A 22,492-nucleotide genomic window follows, 5' to 3' on the forward strand; every position below is an offset into this window, starting at 1 on the left:
ATAACTCAGTCTTCCTACGTGTTGCATCATTGCTGGAGATTTGTTAGGACAGCTCAGTGATCTGTGGTTTGTTGGGCTCCTCTGAAAATATGACACAGTGTCTGAGAGTAGTGGAAGACAGAGTCAGTGAGCCTTCACTACCATAACTTAGCCAGTGAGTATGTAGACATGAACTGACCTGATACTGTCACAACAGCTAGATATGTAGTTCTTTACTCCAGGACACCGTCCAGCTGCTGGGAGCAAGCCCTGAAGCAGTCAATGACATCTGCTGCAGCAAAACTTGCATTTTGCTAGTGTTTATACTCAAAATCAGTATATAATCAGTCTCAGAAAGCTCTTGTGGTTGTTAGTCAGTCCTACCTTCTCTGTTTCAATGTATATGTGAGAAGGGAATTGCATAAATTGCACAGATCCATTCCCCTACAGAGGCTTTGTGATTGGTCCTGATGGCTGCAGCCGTTTCGCTATATCACTTTGACGCCGTTTTAATCCGCTCCAATGCCTTATCTTTTTCCCTCTCTCAATTCCCTCCATCATCCCTGCCTACACCCTCCAAGTACTGGAAGGAGCTCCGTCAGACCAGCTCATGCAACAGAGCCAAATGCCCCAACAGCCCTGGGTATCTAAAACCTCAGCCTCCGGTCTCTCGGCCTTCTCAGCTTCAGTTTTTGTTCAGCTTCTCCCTGTTGTCCCTTTGTCATCTATAGCACACATGGTCTCCTTTCATCAGACTGCATCATTGTCTGCTGTCTCTCATTGCAGGTGTTTCATCACTGAGAGGGTGCGTTCTCTCATTTCTCTCTCTCCATGTCAAAAACGGGATGCCTGAAACACATGGACAGTTCAGCAGAGCTGCATAATGTTAAGAAGCCACAGCCTTCTGATGTTACAGGTCCTGTATTAATTTCCTGTGTTCATTTAGTCTGTGACATGTTGTCGCTGTAACCAGAACTGTTGCCACAATCTCTTAACAACCTGTGATCTGACGTGTGCACTTGCGTGTCTCTCAGGCAACAGACCGACCAATGGGAATGATCTGGCTGGATGTGGCAAGTCTGAGACCATTTGACCTGGTGATTCCATTCACCATCCAGAAAGGAGAGGTCACAGGTAACAAGTCTACTTAATAAACAGATAGTTTGAGCATAATGATGTGTGTGTGTCATTGTTTTTGTCCTCTGCTTTAGGTGAGGTCCGAATGGCATCAGGCAAAGTTGCTAAGCTTGACATCACAGACAACAACGATGGCACAGTTGCTGACAAGTACGCTCCCACAGAGGCCGGTCTGCATGAGATGGATATCAAATACGATGGCACCCACATCCCAGGTATCTGCATATGGTCAGGAGAAATGCGTGGGAATGAAGTGCATGGAGAAAATAGTTTGGAAGGAAGTCACTAACCGCTCTTTTTCTGTCTGTCAACAGGAAGTCCCTTGCAGTTCTACATGGATTGCATGAACGGTGCCTATGGCCCTGGCCTTATCCACGATCCATCTGGAGATGTTCCAAGACTACATGCCTGGAAACATTCTGCCCGAAACCCACTGCTCAGCTGCAGATATTCCACTGGACATAGGAGAGCTTGACCTCATAATGACCTGTCCCCTCCCACCCCCTGCATGAGACTGTACGAGCATTGAGCAGCTCCTTCAGCAGTGGACTTTTACACCCACAGTGTAGGAAGGAGCGCGACCGCAGGTCATTCTTACCAGCAGCTGTCAGACTCTATAATCCAGTTTAACATGGTTATCTCACTCATCACCTGTTTAATTGACATATCAAATGTTTTTAATTGCTGCTGCTCACTTTACAGCTTGTTTCTACACTGTATATTTCACCAGGATCATTCACCCCTTGTGTAAATATCTCTGTACACTTTTATCTGTATATCTGTGTGTATGTATATAGAACCACTCTGCGTCTTCCTTCTATATTTTATATTCCTCTTGCTGTGTAACACCCACATTTCTCATTTGTGGGATAAAAAGGTTTATTCTATTCTATTTCAACATTAAACTCGATACTTTGTGAAAAAGTCAAAATATGGAGATTAAAGGTTCCATTTCAAGGCAAACAAATCTATTGTCGATGAGTCTGTAGGTGGGCGGCTTGATCCAAATATTTATAATATTGACAAACCAGCACTGGTATTGGTATCAGATCGATACTAGCTTTGTTTCTCTCTTCAGTCTGTCTGTAGACCACTGAACTGTATAAATGATTTTTTGGAATGAAAAAATCGTTAACTTTCCTTTTCCCTGGGGCTTTGCATCAGTCGCCTCCTCCCAGCCTCATATTTCTGACAGTGTAATCAAACAGGTGCTTTGGTTTCATCTTCTCCACAACTGTATTTCCCCTCATGGTGGCTTCTTATCATAAGTAATGTGCCAAAACGTTATTACTTGCATGGGCTCACAGTGGGTAGTTGTGGGCGGGAGTGTGTGAGCAGGGCAAACCCACGCTTAACCTCCACAGGGCAACAGAAGTTTTGACCTTTGATGTCCCTATATGGGCCCAGATGGACAAAATTATTCTGGATGGGTTTTCTAAAACCTGTAGTGGTGCAGTTCTTTAACCTGAGCCCCAAAGGGTTTTCTGAGCTTCCTGCTCGAAAATGAAATGCCCAAAATTAATTGAGTGCAATTACAAACTCTGTGTATACAATCGTGGTATCAAAAGAAAGCTAACACTTGTGAAATGTCATCAGAGGTGTAAATATTGCAGCAGATATTACTGTGTCAAAGTTACTGAGACTGGAACACAGAAAAAGTGAGTAGATTTTATTCCCGCCAAATTTTTTTATTTATTTTTTTAACATATAACCCTTTTAAAAACATGCTTCAGTTCACATTTCACAACAAACAAAGAAACAAACAACCTTTATTTGTCACATACACAATCATACAGGGTACAACATGTAGTGAAATGCTTGTGTCTGAGCTGCAGACCTTTAATTCCCGAAATTCAGTATAAACATCATCTGTGCAAAGTTTTATGTTTCTAAAGTGAAACCGTGAAAAATTACAGCACTGCCAACACATAAATATCCAGACGTTGAACAAAAAGGCCCAATTTTGCACACATTGAACACCATGTCAGTTGAATTTTTTAGGTATTAAACAGCAGAAATTATTTAATTTTATTAACAGGCCTAAAAATACTTTTTGAGCCAATATTTTTTTCTTTTTTTACTTTTTGAAGTTGAACAACTAAAGAACAAATATACATAATAATGCAGTTATAGAAAGGGCAGGAAAAATGTCACAGCTTGCAATATCTTTTACAACTCATGTATACAAATACAAGTCGGTAAACAAAAAAGGAATACATTAGGAGAAAAAAAATGATTAAAAAAGAAAAAAGGGTGCTCGAGGTATAAATAACGTATAAATCAAGTGAAACATTTGACACAGCTCCTGTGTTTTACATGCTTTGGAATTTGTGCTGTTCTTTAGATTCTCTAGATAACTGTGGTGGTTTTTGTGGTCTTCTTTTGCGGCTCTTTCAGTGAATTTTAGTCAGAGCGCGGTGAAGCTTGGTGTTTGGAATCGGTGATAGCTCTGGAAGATAACCAGCCTTTCTTTATCCGGTTACATGAGGTCTGATGAATTTGTGGTTCAGTTTTGTTTGTTTAGTGGACTTGTGTGCATTTACGTAACTGCTCTTTTAATCATGGCTTGTTTTCGTTGTGTTTGGTGGTTGTAGAAATGGTTTATATGAGATTTTAGCGGAGATGTGCCCACAGAGTGAATGTAAAATGCAAATGATGCAGTAGAAACAGTCTACGTCATTTCCTGGATGCTGTACGAAAAGTAGCGGTAAGAAATCGAAGGCGTGACCGTTATGATTTTGAATATAATATCTGTGTGTGCGCTGAGTAAGTACTGAGTAAGTACTTTCAAGGCATAGAAATGACTCAAAATATTTATAACACTGTCTTTGCTCACTTATAGATCGTTAGACACACAGATAAGATTGCATGTGCATGTGGTGTTTGAAGTACTTTCAAGTACAGATGAGATAACACCTTATCATATTATCATCGTCAGAAGTGAGCATATACGCACGCACTCTTATCTCTTCTATGTAAAGTTTTGAATATACCTATAATCCAGGTAACCTTTGATAACAGCGCACTAATACTATTAGCTTAATCTAAGATATGGGTGTCGGAATAGGTGTTCTCCCACTTATTGCGCTACCATGAAGTGAGGGGTACAAGTTAAACTGTCCAGGGTTAACATAGAAAGACAATCATCCACACTCACATTCACACCTGCGGTCAGTTTAGAATCCGAAAAACGATGTGGGCTTCATAGATAATTGGCAAACCTTCTGGAGGAAACCTGGTCTTGTTAGGAGAGACGGCATCCATCCCACTTTGGATGGAGCAGCTCTCATTTCTAGAAATATGGACCAATTTATTAAACCCCCAAAAATATGACTATCCAGAGTTGGGACCAGGAAGGAGAGTTGCAGTCTTACACGCCTCTCTGCAGCTTCTCTCCTCCTGCTACCCCCCCAAAAACCCATCTCCATTGAGACTGTGTCAGCTCCCAAACAGACAAAAAACAAACTTGGTGTTAAGACACCAATTTGGCAATTTGGGGGCACGGTCATTCTCTACACATGTTCAGATGCATCTATGCTTCTATGGAAACTGTTCTTATGGCGAGAGGTTCTGGTGCGAATGGACCGGAGCCTCCTGCCTGAGGGGAGCAGGTCAAACAGACTGTGTCCAGGGTGAGAAGGGTCAGCTGTGATCCGAGCTGCACGCCCCAGTGTCCTGGAGGTGTACAGGTCCTGCAGAGATGGGAGTTTGCAGCCAATCACCTTCTCAGCAGAGCGCACAACACGCTGAAGTCTCTGTTTGTCCCTGATAGTGGCTCCAGCGTACCACACGGTGATGGAGGAGGTGAGGATGGAGTCGATGATTGCAGTGTAGAACTGCATCATCATCCGTGTTGGCAGGTTGAATTTCTTCAGCTGCCTCAGGAAGTACATCCTCTGCTACGGCATCATGCCCTTGGACTCATTTTTACAACTTTTTAGTAGGAAAAAAAGAGGAATTTTAATTAAAAAATGTTTGACATTTGTGAAAATGTAATTTTTCCTGTATTCATTTTTTTTGTTATTGGTTTTTTTTTTTTACATTTGTTTTGGTTTTTATTGCCTTTTGAGTCAAAAGTCTCCAGATGCAGATGCTTGGTTTCCTGGTATTTCAAGACATTAATGCAATGGAGAGGGATTTAAAAAAGAAAGAAAGAAAAGAAACAGTGGAAAGTGAATCTCACATGAAGCGGAGGAGCTCAGAGTTCTCTCATTAGTCTAAATATCTTCGGAAGTGAGTGCAGATAGTAGTGGGAACATTTACTCAAGTACTTAAAATACATAAAGTCTGTGTTTCAGGTAGGTGTTTCCATGTTATACTAGATTCTGCTGTACTATGTTTTGGGTATAAATATTGTTTTTTCAGCTCACTGACACTTATTTTAAAGCTTTAGTTGTTTTTGTATTATAGCTCAATAAGGGCAATAACTATGTTACTAATTACAAAAAGTTGGCACACTGTACAATGTAAACAAACAGAATGTATATGTATATTATAGCACCAAATCACAGTAACAATCACCTCAAGCTGCTTTATGTTGTAAGGCAAAGACCCTACAGTAACTATAAAAAACAAACAAACCCAAAAACCCAACAATAATCATATGACGCTCTTTGAGCAAGCACTTGGTGATAGTGGAAAGGGAAAACTCCCCTTTAACAGGAAGAAACCAGGCTTGGAGGGTGAGGGTGGTGGTGCTATGATGATTGTAAGACGAGCATGACCTGTGCACAGTGCAAGAAATGTGTGTGTGGGTGTGTGCGTGCATGAGTATGCACACACTCATCCATGTGTACACTTGTGCAGACAAGAAACTTGACTGTTGGACAACAACTGTTCCATGTTCTGATTATTTGAGCGATGTCATTATTTTCTGTTTCACAAATATGTACACCCCCCCCCCAAAACAAACAAACAAACAAACAAACAAACAAAAAGAACAAGTACATAAAGACTCACACAAAAAAATAAAGCAGAAGAAAACCCTTCTTCAACTCTGCCGTGGCCGGTCCCAAGCCTGGATAAGGAAAGACGAAGGGTGAGTGAAAGGGATGTCTAGGGTCACAAAAATCAACATGACTCATTCTAAAGGGCACAGACGTGCACCCAAAATTAGAAAACAATTGGATGAAAGATTTTGAAGATTCACTAAATCTGTCATCACCAAAAACCAATAGGGTGTCAGTAATCTTGAAAAGATTTGAATGCAAACTTTCCAAGATACATTTATTCTACAATAAAAGTTTGGCCTGATGGCGGTGCTGGGGTTCTACAGTGTGGCCTGGTGGCCAAGTGGCAAGGTGTTAGTGTTGTAAACTGAAGATCTTGGATTCAATACCCATCTATACCTTTAATACAAGCTGACAAGGGAAACAAAAAGTCCCTTTCTGTACTAGACACTAGCTGTAAGAAACAACAGTCCGTCCAGGAGCAATGTTCTCCCGAAAGTCTGTTCTGGGCATCTTTTTCACTCATCAAAGTGACTTCTTCAGTTTCACCTGACTGCAGGTTTCCACAGCCTTATAAAGAGTACATCTGCATAATGTCAGAAATTATACACAAGCATAAAAATAACAGTCCACTCAAGTTTTACAAAACACCATTGCTTATTGAGTAATAGAGCGTTATATACTGTTTATGATTTAACACCACCATGATGGTTTGTGGAGCATTGTGGAGTGAAATGTCACTGCTAAAGCTTGGCTGAAACTGGGTGATAGTAATTCTAACAGAATAATGCCGGTGTTGACCAGATGCACTATAAATGTGGCAACACTTTACAAGCTTGCAACATTTTTTCATGCTTTCCTTGGAATGATGTTCGCATTTGGCAATCTTTCTCTGGGTTTTTGGAATATTGGAGAATGTTGCTTTTGAATGGACTGATTCTTATGCAGTGATTCTCTACTTTGAGCACTCAAACCAACTAAGATGACAAACATGTTCATCAATTCATTTAATTGAACAATTCAAGAGGAATATGATGTTACGGTATGGACAAAGCTCAGCCCGTGTGGCATAGTGGCCAAGTGGCAAGGCATTGGTCTCGTCTGCCAAAGCTCATGGGTTCAATCCCCATCTGTGCCTTTAGTACAGTGATTAAAAACCTGTTTGATTCTGTACTTGCTGATCACGTTGCTTTAAGTAGGGGAAACACTCTGCTCCCAATAACCAGAAACACTGAACAGAACTTTAGACATGACTCTGGTGCAACAACATCACTGTTGTTGGCGCTTTACTCAGTGTGAGTATCAGTTTCCTTTACTCACAGGTTAAATATTTAACAGAATATAACATACGTTGTGAAGAGTCAAAGTGGACGATCCAAACAGGATATCTGACAACAGGAGACATTCGCAAAAGCATATTTACACTGATAATTCATATTAATGTTAATAATGACAATTTAATGACCATAATGCTTCCATCAAACTGAAATCCACCATTAATAAATCCTCAATTGATTTTTTAGACACAACTACATTTAAGGGCCCAAATTTCCCAAATGACCACAAATTAGATGTTAAAGTCTTTTTCAAACCTACAGATACACATGCCTTACTGTTCAGAACAAGTTTTCACCCAAAACACACATTTGCAGGGATAATTAAATCCCAATTACTGAGATTTCACAGGATCTGCACTCAACAGAGTGATTTGGGGGAAGCTGTCAAGATTTTATTCTCAGCTCTCTCCACTAGGGGGTACGGTTGGTCCTTTTTAAGAAAATGTTTCAATTCATTCTTGCAGACCAAGCCAATTGATGTTTCTCCCCTCATCCCAGTGGTGATCACATATTCTCCCTCCACCTGCAAATTGGTCAGAGTTATCAAGAGCAACTTTCAAAGGTTCACTCAGGACACACATATGCTTCAGGATCACAAGGCAATTGCAGCCTTCAGGAGGAACAAAAACCTGGGTGATCTCCTTGTAAAGGCTAAAATCTCACCTCTCTCTGAGCCTAAGCGCAGAGATCAGGGCAATTTTTCCAGCACCACAAGTGGGTGGGCAGTTATTCCAATGGTAATGTTTTTCTATCACTGTGCAAAGGGACTCCAAGATCTAAAAACTGTGTATATTTGATCACTTGTAGGAACTGTGGAATCCAATATGTGGGAGAAACAGGAAATACACTTTTGGTTAGATTCACAGTTTTTGCCTTGTTGGGAGCTTTTAAGGACCAGCCTTGAATTTTACACATTTGATAAGTGAAGACTGGATGCTTAGTGACGAGAGCTGGGATAATCTGGACAGAATCTGCAGCCTGCATCTCCAAATCAGAAATGGCTTTAGATCTGACGCTAGCAGACAGGCATGCATGTCTCAGGGTGATTACACACTAACACATTGTGATTAATCACACACATTTGTATACATTTTATTCACAAGATTTAAAAAAAAAACAACAAAAAAAAAAACACTATACAAAATGTGTTTTTGTGACAGGCCGCTAGTAACAAAATGCTTAAAGATTTAAAATTGGTTCTTTCCCAAGTTTTCTGTTATGTGCACACACATTCCTTGACTTAGGTGCTTTTTAATTCTCCAACAATGGTCAGTGCCAAGTGTTTACACAAACAAAAAACAAACAAACAAAAAACATTACTCAGAAAATGGTCAGGTACAAGAACTGGACTAAAAAGGAGTGGAAAAACCAGATAATGTCCAAAGAAATACTTCAGCGTGTGGCTCACGACTTTTGCACAGTACTGTAAATGTTATTAATAATGAAAGATGTCAAAATGTAGCTTTCTCATTTTTAAAAAATTCCCATACACATTATTCTTTTCTTCTAGTGAAGGTGCCTCCTCCTTCTGACCTTAGGGTAACTAATTTCTCAGACAGTGACATCACGGTGCGCTGGGAAGCTGCAGCTGATGATGATGTTTCTTACCTCACTAAGTGGAGGCGACCTGAGACAGGTGGGGAAGAACTATTGGATTGTTGGAGTACATATTATGAAGTAAAAAATACAATGTCTCAATAAACTGTTGTCCTGTGTCTTAAGGAGCATCAGATATCACTGTCTGCACTCTATGGAGATGGAGCTCAGAGTGAAGCTGTGGCCGTATGCTACAGCACCTGTGAGTCACACATTTTCTGATCCTGAACATTTCTCAAACTCAGGAGGGGAGAGCCTGAAACCATTTACCTAAGTCACATTAGCAGCAGTCATATTCTGTCATATTGTGTCTCTATGTACAATATAGCATTACTAATACAATAACCTGTACGTCAATGAACTTCATTGTGTAATTGATGGCAGTTCTCAAAGTACTAGTCACTTAAAGGTTAAATTTCACATCTAAATTCTCATCTTTGAGTAACTAGAACTCTAAGCTATGAAATAAATGTAGTGAGGTTAAAGTATCAAATCAAAGTATCAAATTCTCTGTTATACTTTACATTTATTTTCTAAAAAAACCACTTTGCTCTGCTGCCAAAATAATTTCCTCCTATAAAGGAAGAAAGTGAGTGTTAAGTGTCGTTAGCTGTAGTACTTTATCTCTTCTATGATGTTGCTGCAGGCTCTGGTGGAGGCCCAACCAGCCTCACGCTTTCTGATGAGACTGCCGTCAGCATGGTGATCAGTTGGGTACCTCCCAATGCTCATGTCCTCCAGTATCACGTGTCCTACACAGCATTGACTGGAGCTGATAGCCAGGATCACACTGTGAGTGGGTCGTAGTCATCACATCTGCATGTTACAGCATCTTGGTCACCGCTGAGTACCACAACAGAGAAGGAGGCAGCGGTTCAGCTCAGGGCAAAACTGGTGAGTCAAACAAGGGAAAGATGCCAAGACAGCTCAAGTGCAACTTCCAGTTAAGACCGACAGGCTTACATGCAAAAAGTGCAAATGTCCCATTACTTTACCCTTACAGGAGGATATGCATACTTGAAGGTTTCCACATATAGAAACATCAAGGTTTGTGGGCAGTATTGTTTCTACAGCACTACACGTACAGTCATTTCGGTCCAGAGACACAGATTCCTTTCTCTGCATAATGATAGGCTCTCTGAACAATGAGACAGCAGCCAGTACCGGTACAATACCAGTACTGCTCTTGAAACTTGGTTGTAAGTTCAAAAATTACTGGGTGCACTGTGTCTACGTTTATTCTCCATGCTAGTGTGCAAATGACATTCTTTGGCGTTGTGTTTTTTGTTTCTTTTCTGTCTTTTTTCTGTCTCTCTAGCCACTTTGTGGGTAAGCATCAAGCCGAGAATGCGAAAAAGTCCCGGATGTGTTCTCGCGCCGCCCGTTTTATCGAGCATGCATCGGTGGTGACTTGTGTGGACTTGGTACAGCTAAATATCCCAGAATGCATTTCGTCCAAAACTCAAACGCGGCAATGGCGGACGAGCAGGGCTAAGGGAAGCCCAAGAAGCAAATATCTGTGACAACCATGATGGGACCTACCTGGTGTTTTAACACCAGGTGACCAAATACTTATTTTCCACCATAATTTGCAAATCAATTCTTTAAAACTCAGACAAGTTAGAGGTATACCTATGATGAAAATTACAGGCCTCTCTCATCTTTTTAAGTGGGAGAACTTGCACAATTGGCTGACTAAATACTTTTTTGCCCCACTGTATTTGATCCTGTCTCCCTCAATACTATTTAATATCTAAATGCTTGATTCATCATATTATAACAAATGTGCTGTTGTAGCTACTGACAGTGAGTTTGATTACATTTTTTCCATCTACCAAAGAGAAATAATATCTCTTAGTGGCAGGTGGATCACACGTTGATTTTAACACTTTGCGTATGACTGGGTAGGATGAGCATTTTATAAGCGCTTGTGTGGTTTTTGTTTATGTAAGGAAATACATCGGTTTCCCTTGTATTTTAAATTTGAGTGAAGATCCTAAATTGGCCCCCACTCTTGACTTTGAGAAAGGCTAATCTGTGCTACCCCCACATGAGCTCAGTGAGATATAATACAGGCTTTCACTCAGGAGCAGGAAGGCTAAAGGCTGTTTAATGTCTGATCTAAGTGTGTCAGACATTTGCGTTCTCACGTGCATGGACAATATCTTGAAAACTTCCGAGCTGCAGTGCATGTGTAAAAGTGGTTAGAAAGCAGTGCATTAGCACGTGTTTTGTCTCTTTGCGTAGCTGCTCAGTCCATCCAGACTCCCCTCCATATGCAACAGTGATGCCAGCAACTCAAATACAAGCTCTCTCCAAGTGATTCCTTCATCATCAACATCTGCATCCACGATCCATTAGCTCAACAGCAACATCTGTCAGCTGTGCATCCAACTCGAGGGCATCGCCTGCTGTGCTCAGGCGCTGGGCTGCAATTTCCGTCCCTTGTTGATGGCCTCGCTGTATGCTGTGCTGGAGAAAGCTGGTGAGGAGACGCTGCTGGTCAGCCAGGTGACGCTGAGCTCCATGTAGGACATCAGCAAGGCCTGTGGATACGCTTCCCTCAAGGAACTGATCAATGAGAACTCTGACTACCTGCTTAATGACATATCACTCAACCTTCAGAGGCTCAGCCAGCATCCACAGGTAGTTATGACGTGTTTTTGTTTTTAGCCCAAAATGGAGACAGAAATGACTGCTGGAGGATTTACCCCATTTCCTTCTTTGTCTGCTTAAGCCTGTGCTGCCCTGAGCTTGTACTGTATTTCATTGTAATCCTGTCTTGTTGGCCAGGCTCCACGGGTGTTGACAGTTCTGTTGACTCACTCTGACTGCAGCCTGCTGGTCGGGGACATGGTTCAGGATCTGGATCTCAGCTACGAGCGCACAGCTGCTCTTTTCTGCTCCGTGCTGCACGCGCTCATGAAGGCACTGGGTAAGATTTCAACAGTGATGTCAGCTTGAGTCTCACGTATAAGGAAGAAAATGTGACTCAAGGCATTCGCTACCACATTTTTCTGTGTTGCTTAACTTTGTTTTCTGCAGTGCCTTTCAAAGTTTCTATCAATGAGTACATTTCAGGATATATAACTTTGCTTGTTATCAAATTATCAGCATCTTTGGAAACATTTAATACATCGTGATGGTTTAAATGCTGAGTGGTTTTCTGTTGTAGAATTAATATTCATACAGAAGTTTTACAAGCCCTCACAGTAAAAATGTATAAATTAAATGTCACTAATGGGCTCTTTCCAAAAACATCATTGTCTGTGTCACACTGATTTTGATCAACTGACTTATTTTATTGTAACCAAACCTATGTTCATATTGTTGTCTTGTTTTTCCTTTAGCGAGGTGGTTTCCTTCCACTTGTAGCAGGACCAGTAAGTCTGCCAGCTCCAATCAAAGCTCCAGTGACCAGGAAGACCTCAGCATTCGCCAATTCCTGCTGAATTACTGCAAACAGAAAGAACTGGCAGAGAGCATTGGAATAGAGGACGATGACACTGAAGACCGAGGTAATAGGTCTGTCTAAGGGCCAGTGGAATATCAGCTGTAGACTGTAGTGGTGGTTATATTAGATTCAGAGTGTAGAGGAGATGAATAACTGTACATGTGGTGCCATTGCAGAGGTCCCTCCCACTGAGTGTGAGGATGTGTCAGATATTGGTAGTCATGATGTGAAAGCAGAGCTTCCCTCCCACCTCAGCATTACTAAGGATGTTATGGAGCGCTGCATTCATCTGCTGTCTGATCCCAGCCTCAGGCTCCGACTCAAGGTACTGTATCAGTAGTTTTATGTAGAGTCAACTGTTGGACTGGTAACAAAAATAATCATTCTTGTGAGGGTAGGACCGCCAGCGTTGGTACAATTCATCCTGTCAGAACTGTGTGGATGACTGTTCACTGGTGTAATGCTCATCAAGGAAAAACATTCAGTCTGGTCCAGGAGTGAAACAGAAATAAGTCATGTCTTTAGAGAAGAACTGGATTGCAAATCAAAAGGTCCTTAATAGCTTTTTGTCCTCCCCGACCCTCAAAGCCAAAGTTCAGCCATGAGAGCTGATGGGACACGATTTGTAAAAGTGACATTAGCAGAAACAAAGGTGATTAAGATAACATAAGATAACCTTTATTAGTCCCATACGTGGGAAATTTGTTAATTACTTCATATTTGCAAATACTCTATTTGCATTCTTTAGAGAAAAGAATATGAAAAGGCTGTCTGCTGTTTTGGATTGATGTCCTTCTCCTGAGCCTCAAAGAAGTAGGGCAGTGTCACGGTCCTTTTGGCAGCAGAAAGCTGCTGAGCGCTGGAAAGAAGCACGGCCATACCAGCTGAAATGTCTCACTGACACAGAAACTGTTGGTCATCCTCTGTTTTGCTACTGTCTTCACCCTGCTGTTATTTGGTCTCATCTCAATAATGTACTTTTCTATATAGCTAAGCTTGATGAGCGATCCCTTGTTGGCTGACATTTATGTCTTTGAGCGTGTGAGAACTTTAATAATTATAAAACCACATGAATTTGACAAATGTCCTTTTAACTGTCAGCTCATAGTGAAGTACACTGAGCCACCCTGAGCTATAATATCAAAATAGAAGCTGCTACCTTTGTCAAGAGTGGCTGGATCTGAGTGCGTACTACTTTCAGTTATTCAAATTTTGCTGAATTTGTTACAAAAAAGTCCTGTCTATGTGCAGAGTGTCTTCCAGAGGAACGGTTCTGTGGGGATGTTCTACATCACAAACATCAGCCACTCCACAACAGAGAAAGTGTTATTGATGTTTTTCTAAAGCCATTCCTCCAACCACATGTATTATTAGAGTGGACGGTCAAAATTGCACCAATATACAAGGTATTTCCTCATGAGATACTCAATTTTGGTTTTCATATGTGTCTACATCCAGTTAGAAATAATCTATTTAAGTGGTTTTCTCTTTTTTGGTAGCTCGCATTCTGCCAACAGTGAAGCTTCGAAACTGCTCCTGTGGGGGCGTAAACTTCACAGTGTCAGCAGGAAAAATAGTGATTTTAATCAACATTAATAGTAAACAGCAACCTGCTATTTAGGTTAGGGTGATGGATTTGAACATAGTGTGATGAAGCATGTTTTCTGCCCTTGCTGTACAATCAGAACATGGTATTGCATTAACAGAAGTCATCTGTGAAGGCAGTGATGTATTAGTCATGTTGTTTATTTTTCTTTTTGGTCCAAGGATGTTATAATGTGCACCAGGCGACATACAGATGTCAAACATGCCAGCAGCAGTGCAGCCCTGATTTAAAGGACCCGATTAGGAGTGGATATTGGCCAGCATCTGTCAACATGTCTGCTCTTTACACTTAGACCCTTGAGCTCCTTCCAGGAACTAAAAGTATTTTCTCCATGATTCTCCAGGGAAGCTTTTGCAAAACTGTTGGAGCGTGCAATGAGCGAAAGGTGCTCATTGTTGATGTTATTTGTTTTGTGTTTTTATGCATATATTTATAAAAACCTTCCATGGTTAGACTTTATTGTTTCTCTGATGTTGCTCTGATGACTGTGACTTTTTGATGGCGTTTTTGTTGCTGAAGACAGCCAAGTGTCTGCATTTGTTGGCTCTTTTTCTTTTTGGTTAATTTGACATAATAGTTTTTACTATAGTAACCAAATGTCTGTCTTCTGCAAAATGACTACTGTTAAATTAAACTAAATGGAAAATCTTGTCATTGACTTTATAATTCCTTGCTATTTTATTATATTTGTTACATGTCATAGACACTGGGAAGAGGCACATGTGGGGATTCCCAGTGGACAGCAGCACGAGAGGCTTCAAGGAAGTGGAGGTCGCTGTGTGTCCACATGGATTAATGTGTCTTTTGTGTCACTTTCACTTCAGGGACAGCAAACAGGTCGCCGTGGTGTATTTTAGGAACGGTTACATGCCTGACAACTACACTTCTGAACAGGTCCAACTTTTGATTTGCACTCAGAATGATTACATCAAAGAGTTTAGTTAAAAACACTAAAGTGAAACCTGCAGACTTGCGTAAACTGATTCGTATTCATGAGAAACTGGAACGTCATTATCATTGAGTTTATTTCTTTCCCTGCTTAGCAATACCAAGTCTAGCCCTGATTGGCTGATATAAGTGACAACAGACCTCTGTCGCTGTGTCAGTTTGAATGGGTGATTAGAGATCAACACATGTTTGTTGCTGCTCCATGTTCTCTGCAACATTGTGTGTAGTTACTGCAGCTGTGTGTGCATTCTGCTGGCAGGAACAGGAAACAAGTGAAAGAAAACTGCCGAGCACCCTGGAAGGAAAAGTTAATCGGACATAACAAGTTAAAACAGTTTGCAAGTTTCAAGCCAAACTGCTGAATCTACCGTCCAAGTTCTCCTTGATAGCGTGACTCTGTGTTGTTCTCCTTCATTCTTCTGTCTCTGTCTGTCAAATCTCAGCGTAATATAAACCAACTATTGTCACGCTCTGCTGGTCGGTGTGCTGGCAAGCAGAGAATTCATTGTCTGTTTTCAATTGCAGAGCTGGGATGCTCGTCTTCTGATGGAGCGCTGTCGAGCTGTGAAGAGTCCAGATATCAGCGCTCACCTGGCTGGTACCAAGAAGGTTCAGCAAGTGCTCGCCAGACCTGGAGTCCTGGAGAGGTTCTTCCCGGACCAGCCTCAAGCTGTGCAGCAGATCCGAGCGACATTCGCTGACCTCTACTGATGATAATACTTTTGAAAATGGCAGTTTAATTTATTGGGCAATTATAAAATCGTATTTCTTAGGCTGGCTTTTAAGGAAGGAGAAAAGGTATGTATCAGTTGGCTGGGAAGAAAGATGGAGGTGGAAAGGATGTGCAAGCTATGGGACAAAGTTGCTGAGACCAGGTTAAACAGAGGTGACGATCAGTGAGCAGGAGTGTGGCTTCGTGCTGAAAAGAGCACAACAGATTCTCTGGAGAGAAGGTGAAGGAAAGTCAGCTGAAGCAAGACAGTTTGTGGAGTTTGTGTTGGACTGTATGTTATGCTGGGAGCCTGGGGATTAGTGGACTTTGATTCCAAGTTAATATTAGCTAGTGTTTCTCACTGGTTTTTGGGCGGTGGAGTAAAAGGGATTGGTTGGTGGCTGTTTCTAATGTTAGCCTTTTCTTTGTTTTCTTACAGGCAGACATGGTGATAAATGAGTGTGTGGGCCATCTGCTGAGGACCAAGAGCTCAGGACACTCAGACGGGGGCGTCGCAGCAGGAGTCACCGTGCTCGACAATCCGCTGCTGTTCTGAGATGTCCCACTCCTGCCTGCACATAGAAACCACAGTGAAGTCAAAGTTCCACCTGCACCTCCACCTGTTCTTGTAACAGCATGAACACTGACAGAGGTGAGACAGCAGAAAAGTCTTTGTTTATTTTGTAATAAGTTAAGGAATTAAGTTAAGAAGAGTGATTAAATAAATTGTTTCTTGCATTTTGATTTAATGGTTGTGTTTAGGATTATTTCAGAAACATGTTTAGAGGATCTTTGTAAGCCTGTATTACTTTAAAAGAAGGGAAGCACTTCTTCATCCTACAGAAAAGGTGACACATTACAGATGAGTTCATAAAAAGTGTCTCTGTCACTCTTTCAAGGCTCTCTCACTTTTCTTTTTTACTGGAACAGCATGGTAAAGTAGGTCTAGGCTGCCATCTTGTGGCAGTGTGTTGTTACTACAACATATGAAATTGTGTTTCTATTGGAAATATAATTCAGCGCCACCGAGCCGCTCTCTCAGTTACAAACTGAACCTGGTTTTTTTAGACAGATAAATCACTAAGCACAGTGAAGCTTTTGGTTTTGTAAAAGTGTTTCTTATTCAAAATGCATGTTGAGTTTTATAAGGTTGAAGAGCAGTTAGCAGTGCATTCATGGACATCTTTAAACTATTAATTGAAGAATCTTTGGTCATGATGGCATGAACTAGAAACGTGAGCTCCAGGTGAGACTGCACAGAAGAACAAGTGTCCTTAAACTGCATCAACTGATGACTTCTTACAATTTTATTCTACTGTGTGTTTTTATCATTGAACGTTTATGTCTTTGTGTACACGTACTAACACAAGCTACTGTAACTTAGAGAAGCTCAGCAATATATTATTAAGTACACAAACAGTTCCAGGTGCTGGACTGTTGAAGACCCCACTTTGGATCATGTGAAGGACATTTAGTTTTTTGTTACAGGCATTGAAGGGTTAATGCTGTTAAATGCATAGTACAGTGATAGATAACTTGGTAGAGCTGGTCCAGCTTGTGAACCAAAGAATAATATCTAGTATGTTGTGAATGAAAAAAATAAATGTTATGACTGTTCATTTACCGAACCCTAACCTGTGAGATCAGGCTCACATCTCTGATCATAGAAATGGGGGACTTTTCAGGAAATGTACTTCAAAAAATAAAAACAAGAGTAAGATGGGAAAGTCAGAAGGAAATAAGAAACTTTCTCAATTGTGAGAAATTCTGTGAGAATTTTAGCTGGATTGTCTGTGGTATAACTGGCCTGTAACAAGAGGAGTCACCCACTGCTGCCCATTACAAAGGAAGAGGTTTTAGGACTTCCAAACCGTCTTCACTGTTCCCATCAGGAGGCATCCATTTCTTTGTTACACCCTATGCTTTGAGAAATACACTGAGATTGTCACTATTAATAGTGATAATAATGAAATACACTATTATCACAACTGGCTCACTGTGGTATTATCACACCACAGTGAGCCAGTTGCATGAACACCAGCCTAATCAGACTTCTGCAGAGCCTCAAAGTTCTTTTGGAGTCTGCTTCTTGTGTCCAACAGGAAGAATTCTGTCCATAAACAAAGGATTTTAAAATGTACCATTTTTTTTTTCTTTTTACTTTTGTAAAGTAACCTAAAATTATTATTGCCTCAAAGGGATTATACTCTGACCTATGGGTTTTTTGTTTTTAAATGTTGTTCTAAGCGGCCAGCGAATTGTTAATTATCGTTTCTGGTTTTACTATAAACAGACTGGGGACGCTTGTGTTTTCTTTCTTCCTCAAATGATCAGATAAGACTTGAGTAAAAGAAATAATACAAAGGCATTTTGCTGTGTTCACAGAGGGTCTTGAGGGTCTGTGTAAACGGAAAGATCTTGGCGATGGGGCATAAATTTGGGCACCACAAAAAAAGAAATGAAATCAATATTTAGTAGATCTGCCTTTTGCAGAAATTACAGCCTCTAAACGCTTCCTGTAGGTTCCAATGAGAGTCTGCATTGTGGTTGAAGGTATTTTGGACCATTCCTCTTTACAAAACATCTCTAGTTCATTCGAGCATGGACAGCTCTCTTTAACTCACACCACAGATTTTCAATAATTTTCAGGTCTGGGGCTGAGATGGCCATTCCAGAACGTTGTACTTGTTCCTGTGCGTGAATGCCTTAGTGGACTTCGAGCAGTGTTTCGGGTCGTTGTCTTGTTGAAACACCCAGCCCCGGCGCAGCTTCAGCTTTGTTTTTATTTATTTTATTATTATTAGTCCTTTATTTATCCACGTAAAAAATCTCATTGAGATTAAAAATCTCATTTTCAACAGAGACCTGGCATCATGGCAGCAAAAGTCAAAATACACATACCACATAAGTATATAACATTGATTCCTGGACATTGGTCTCCAGAATCTGCTGATACTGAGTGGAATCCATGTGTCCCTCAACTTTGACAAGATTCCCAGTCCCTGCACTGGCCACACAGCCCCACAGCATGATGGAACCACCACCATATTTTACTGTAGGTAGCAGGTGTTTTTCTTGAAATGCTGTGTTCTTTTTCCTCCATGCATAACGCCCCTGTTATGCCCAAATAACTCAATTTTCGTTTCATCAGTCCACAGCACCTTATTCCAGAATGAAGCTGGCTTGTCCAAATGTGCTTTAGCATACCTCAAGCGGCTCTGTTTGTGCTGTGGCCGGAGAAAAGGCTTCCTCTGCATCACTCTCGCATACAGCACCTTGTGTAAAGTGCGCCGAATGGTGAACGATGCACAGTGACTCCATCTGCTGCAAGATGATGTTGTAGGTCTTTGGTGACAAGGACCCTGTGGAGCGAGGCGTCCTCAACCTCTCCACAGCACAGGTGGAATACAACGAAGACCAGCAGGCCATGCTTAAGGTACGGTTTGAGGCAGGATAGAGAAAGGCTGGATGTAACACGCTTGTCTACAAGACTTAAAAACAGTTTCTACCATCAAGGCATACGACACCTCAACCACAACACTTAAACACACACTACACACTCCACAGGATGCACTCAGAAGCTACCCTGCAGCTTCACAAGCACACTGTATAATCTGCTCTGGTCACTTCCCTTTATTGGTATTTATATTGAAAAAAAGAAAAGTGCAGATCCTCCTCAATCTGTGTACATACGCCGCCTCTAAACCCCGATCGTGCCAGTGTCAGTTAGTGAGTCAGTAAAATACTCATCCATTTGTGTTAACATAAAAACTGCAGACTAACTAGAGACAAACAAGCGAGGATCGCTTCATATCTCAGCAGTTTAAAAAAATAAATAAAAAAACCCAATTGTTCCTGCAGGAGTAGATTTGGGCCCCTTTTTGCTTTTCATCCCAAGGAGTAAAAACAGGGTTACAAGGAGAGGAGGAGGAGGACTAGGAGGATGAAAACGAACTAGAGAGAGAACTTGATTTGTACATGCGGTCTGTTCTGGATCAGTGTGGTAGTTAACCCTCATATAACACATTCCTCTCTGCTCCTCTAGCTTGCTCTAACTCTCATTATTTCTTCATTTTTAACCTTATTTTGCACATTAACACATATCTATAGCAAGGACAGAGACACAGCCACATATGTTGAGTCCAGGATTGTATTTGAGCATCAGGAACAAATGATAAGAGCACATATCAGGAGTACACTGGATAGCTGTTTCTCAAAGGGTTTAATAGAAGTTAAAGGGACTACATATTCAAAGGTCCTATTTCTGATACTACCCCATGAAAATATTTGCTCTGTGTACCTGCTGCAGCTGCTACATTTGGCTCCAGATTCACTTTTTGGTGCCTACGCCTCTCGAGATGTGTTCATGTAGACAGGCATTAAAAAACTCTGGTCAACCAACCAGCAGTATGCCTGCTGTGTTGTATGAAATGCGTGGAAGGAGAGGAACCGACTGTCTGTTACATATAGATATAAAACAAAGCTCTGACGTGACCTCGGGTCAGCCAGTCTGACGGTCAGAGAAACAGAAATGTGCTGGATTGTGGATCTCTGAGCTGCACATCAAAGATGCACCTATGCACAGATCAAATCTCAAAAGTGCAATGTACCTCATATACATGTTGATGCGAAGCGCTGCCACTTCTTTTGCAGAGGTGTTTTATTTTGGATTGTGTATTTATTGTTTGCAGTGTATATACATATATATATATAGTTTGCAGCTCTTTGCGCATATTAATAAAAGGTTCAACTAACTGATCATTTAAGTCTGTGCGGTTTAGTTGTTCCACTCATATTAAACCAAATGATGGTGTGGCGGCCTGTTCTAGTGTGAACTAAAAGAGGGTTTGAATGTAAGAGAGAGGGGGGGAAGGAAAAGGAGACCTAATGTAACCCCGCACCCCGACTGAGGAGGTGAGTTACATTAGTGCTTCCTCTTTATTAGAAAGCAGTTTGAGTGAATTAGAAGTCTGTTGTTTTTTTGTTTTTGTTTTTTGGGGGAGGATAACTACTCATTAGTCATGCTAGGCATCCATCTGAACTCAAAATCTGTAACAAAATAAAGGTGTATTTTAACTCATTTTAATTCTTTCTAATATCAGGGATATAGGACTATACAAGTAGCTTGTGACATCTAAAACGACAGCACACTTAATGTGTCTTTCTTCACCTCATCACTTTTTCTGTGTTGTTTTCCGTTGATGCCTTTCAAACGAAACTAGCCATGATATTTTCCCCCTCTGACAATTAATTCAGTTAACCCGCCCCCTTTCAGATTTGTTCACCAAAAGAAAAGGAGAAAAAACCCGTCATTAACACTGCACATTATTTGTCAGACCGGTTTCATTTTCATACTTTGTAAATATCTATATTGTATGGAGCTTGAGATCAAATGTAAATATGCTTACTGTATTGTAATAATTATAATCCATTCGCTGTATAGCATAGATGTGTCATGCAGATATCCTAATTCTGTGTATGGTAATCTTGCACCATTGAACTGTTATGAATGACACAACAATAAAAGTGCAAAACGTGCATTAGCAGTTGAAGTGCTGCCTGCTTATTCCTGCTTTATGTGAGCTTCTGCTGTAGTTTATGTGCTTTTAGTCCCAAGAAACCACCTTTTACTCTGGCGCACAATAAGATCTTCTGATGTTTGGTGTCATCTTCCTGTGATCTCCTGTGAACAGGTGGATTCATTCACTTCAAGTTTATGTATGTCACACCAAATCACAACAGTCGCTGAACACTGTAAAGACTCTAGAATAATTATGGAGGCACAACATTTAAAGCTCCCATCCTTCTATCCCACAGACCTAAAGTTATTTATATGATAAATAGCCCCGGTTTGTTTACTTGCTTGTAAAATGCAAAGTGGTGACTTTTTCTTTCAAGTACGTCCTCATATGAGACATTTTTTATTAATGGCATAAAACAAGTCATAATTGTTACAGAAATTTGTACATTTTGTTGGGCAGAATGAGGTAAACAGTGAAGAAAAGTATGAGAAAACGGAGCATAGGATCTCCGGAGGCAACTAGAATTATTGTACACATGTGTATGTATTAAGGACTGACACAGACAAAGAATTAATCATACAATGAAGCAATGTCATTTTAAAAATGTTTATTCATAAACAGGATAAAACCATTCAAGTATTGAGTCATGAATAAAACAGCAACCTCTCATCTGCTAATGGAAACAGAGGATGTCAGTGTATTTTCAGTGCTAGTGTCCAAATTGAGTGAGACGACTTTACATTTGAATAGATTGATAACAAGTTAATTGGTTTAATTGAGTGCAGTTCAGTTGATTTAAATCAAGCCAATTCACAACAACATTTTCTCAATATGCTAAATTCCCACCGAGACTAGATAAGATTATTCTAAAACTGGTAAAAATACAATTCTCTTCATGTACAAAATCCCACCCGTCCCACAACCCAGGACGAATACTCCTTGTGTTCTGAGCTGGACAGAATCCTCTTGCTAAGGAGGTCCACGCCAGCCTCGTGCCAGGCAGACTAGGAGCCTCCTGTCCCGGTCTCGTCCGTCCACTGGGCCCATCACATCCAGCCCAGTTCGCATTCTGCATTGGAGTCCGTCGCTCGATACCACCGCGGCTCCCCTCACGTCATCATCTGTACGTAAAAACAAATAGGAGCCAGAACCATCATCCCGGAAGCGGCCCTGGCTTATAGCCATGGCGACACTCTCCCAACACGGCTGCACCCAGTGAACAACAATCAGCCACTACTCACAAATGCAGGCA

At 41.0% G+C, this 22,492-nt stretch overlaps 2 long non-coding RNA genes and 1 other non-coding gene across 4 annotated transcripts; all 3 read left to right on the plus strand.

Annotated features, from left to right (window-relative positions):
• Nucleotides 1-7,131: 7,131 nt before the first annotated feature.
• trnat-cgu (transfer RNA threonine (anticodon CGU)) lies at nucleotides 7,132-7,203 on the plus strand. Its single transcript has one exon. It is a non-coding gene; the product is annotated as a tRNA-Thr (tRNA).
• A 2,671-nt stretch (nucleotides 7,204-9,874) lies between these two features.
• On the plus strand, nucleotides 9,875-11,603 carry LOC112845259 (uncharacterized). Its single transcript, XR_003218053.1, has 4 exons — nucleotides 9,875-9,892; nucleotides 10,002-10,045; nucleotides 10,317-10,558; nucleotides 11,246-11,603. It is a non-coding gene; the product is annotated as an uncharacterized LOC112845259 (long non-coding RNA).
• Nucleotides 11,604-14,642: 3,039 nt separating this feature from the next.
• LOC109197875 (uncharacterized) lies at nucleotides 14,643-18,748 on the plus strand. 2 transcript variants are annotated; one of them, XR_003218051.1, is made up of 3 exons: nucleotides 14,643-14,952; nucleotides 15,532-16,370; nucleotides 18,580-18,748. It is a non-coding gene; the product is annotated as an uncharacterized LOC109197875 (long non-coding RNA). The 2 variants fall into 2 exon arrangements; XR_003218052.1 differs by having other exon boundaries at nucleotides 18,662-18,686.
• Nucleotides 18,749-22,492: the final 3,744 nt, after the last annotated feature.

The sequence above is a fragment of the Oreochromis niloticus genome, unplaced genomic scaffold (assembly GCF_001858045.2).
Source record: "Oreochromis niloticus isolate F11D_XX unplaced genomic scaffold, O_niloticus_UMD_NMBU tig00006506_pilon, whole genome shotgun sequence".
Lineage (NCBI taxonomy): Eukaryota > Metazoa > Chordata > Actinopteri > Cichliformes > Cichlidae > Oreochromis > Oreochromis niloticus.